The sequence below is a fragment of the Arachis ipaensis genome, chromosome B4, assembly GCF_059453495.1.
Source record: "Arachis ipaensis isolate K30076 ecotype BB chromosome B4, ASM5945349v1, whole genome shotgun sequence".
Classification (NCBI taxonomy): Eukaryota; Viridiplantae; Streptophyta; class Magnoliopsida; order Fabales; family Fabaceae; genus Arachis; species Arachis ipaensis.
Window position 1 is genome coordinate 58,717,386 of NC_142439.1, and position 2,263 is coordinate 58,719,648.

General features: G+C 32.1%; 1 non-coding gene across 1 annotated transcript; it reads right to left on the bottom strand.

Annotated features, from left to right (window-relative positions):
• Positions 1–1,482: 1,482 nt before the first annotated feature.
• On the bottom strand, positions 1,483–1,590 carry LOC148567715 (small nucleolar RNA R71). The gene has a single exon (XR_015882035.1). It is a non-coding gene; the product is annotated as a small nucleolar RNA R71 (small nucleolar RNA).
• Positions 1,591–2,263: the final 673 nt, after the last annotated feature.

Consider the following 2,263-nt stretch of genomic DNA (forward strand, 5'->3'; position numbering starts at 1 on the left):
AAAATAAAAAAAAAATATCTTTCCCTTATTCACTAATAAATTTTCAAAAATTTGAGTTGACTTTTTCAAAAAATTTTAAAAATCTAGTTGTTTCTTATGAGTCAAATCAAATTTTCAATTTAAAAATTCTATCTTTTCAAAAATCAAATCTTTTTCATTTTTTCTTTCATATTTTCGAAAATTTCAAATTGATTTTCAAAAATATTTTTCTTATTTTGTTTCATATTTTTGAAAATATCACTAACAATTAATGTGATTGATTCAAAAAAAATTTTAAGTTTGTTACTTGCCTAGTAAGAAAGGATCAATCTTTAAATTTTTAAATCATATCTTTTTGTTTCTTGTTAGTCAAGTAATCAACTTTAATTTTCAAAATCAAATCTTTTTAAATTTCTTTTTCAAATCTTTTTCAAAATAAGTTTCAATCACATCTTTTTCAAAATCAATTTCAAAATCTTTTCTAACTTCTTTTCTAACTTCTTATCTTTTCAAAAATTGATTTTCAAATCTTTTTCAATTAACTACTTGACTTTTTGTTTGATTTTAAAAGTCTACTATTTCAATCATATCTTTTTCAAAACTACCTAACTAATTCTCTCTCTAATTTTCGAAAATTACCTTCCTCTTTTTCAAAATTCCTTTTTAATTAACTAATTGTTTTAACTTTTAATTTAATTTTATTTTTCTTTTTTTTTAATTTTCTAATTTTAATTTTAATTTTAAATTAAAAACAAAAATATTTTTCTTTTCTTTTCAATTATTTTTGAAAATTATTCTCTCTCACCTCCTCCTAATTATTTATTTATCTACTAACACTTCTCTTCTTCTTAAAAATTCAAACCCTCTCCCTCTTTCTGTGTTCGAATTTCTTTTCTTCTTCTACTCACATAAAGGAATCTCTATACTGTGACATACAGGATTCCTCTTCTTTTCTGTTTTCTTCTTTTTCATATGAGCAGGAACAAGGATAAGAGCATTCTTGTTGAAGCCGATCCTGAACCTGAAAGGACTCTGAAGAGGAAGCTAAGGGAAGCTAAAGCACAACTCTCAGGAGAAAATCTGACAGAAATTTTCGAAAAAGAAGGAGACATGGCCGAAAATAATAACAATGCAAGGAAGATGCTTGGTGACTTTACTACACCAAATTCCAATTTACATGGAAGAAGCATCTCAATCCCTGCCATTGGAGCAAACAATTTTGAGCTAAAGCCTCAATTAGTTTCTCTGATGCAACAGAACTGCAAGTTTCATGGACTTCCATCAGAAGATCCTTTTCAGTTCTTAACTGAATTCTTGCAGATCTGTGATAGTGTTAAGACCAATGGGGTTGACTCCGAGGTCTACAGGCTTATGCTTTTCCCGTTTGCTGTAAGAGACAGAGCTAGAATATGGTTGGACTCTTAACCTAAAGATAGCCTGAACTCTTGGGATAAGCTGGTCACGGCTTTCTTAGCCAAGTTCTTTCCTCCTCAAAAGCTTAGCAAGCTTAGAGTGGATGTTCAAACCTTCAAACAAAAAGAAGGTGAATCCCTCTATGAAGCTTGAGAGAGATACAAGCAAATGACCAAAAAGTGTCCTTCTGACATGCTTTCAGAATGGACCATCCTGGATATATTCTATGATGGTCTATCAGAATTATCTAAGATGTCATTGGACCATTTTACAGGTGGATCCATTTACCTAAAGAAAATTCCTGCAGAAGCTCAGGAACTCATTGACATGGTTGCAAATAAACAGTTCATGTACACTTCTGAAAGGAATCCTGTGAGTAATGGGACGCCTCAGAGGAAGGGAGTTCTTGAAATTGATATTGTGAATGCCATATTGGCTTAGAATAAAATATTGACTCAGCAATTCAATATGATTTCTCAGAGTCTGAATGGATTGCAAGCTGCATCGAACAGTACTCACGAGGCATCTTCTGAAGAAGAAGCTTATGATCCTGAGAACCCTGCAATAGCAGAGGTGAATTACATGGGGGAACCCTATGGAAATACCTATAATCCCTCATGGAGAAATCATCCAAATTTCTCATGGAATGATCAACAAAAGCCTCAACAAGGCTTTAATAATGGTGGAAGAAACAGGTTTCGCAATAGCAAGCCTTTTCCATCATTCACTCAGTAACAGACAGAGACTTCTGAGCAGAATCTATCTAGCTTAGCAAATATAGTCTCTGATCTATCTAAGGCCACTCTAAGTTTCATGAATGAAACAAGGTCCTCCATTAGAAATTTGGAGACACAAGTGGGCCAGCTGAGTA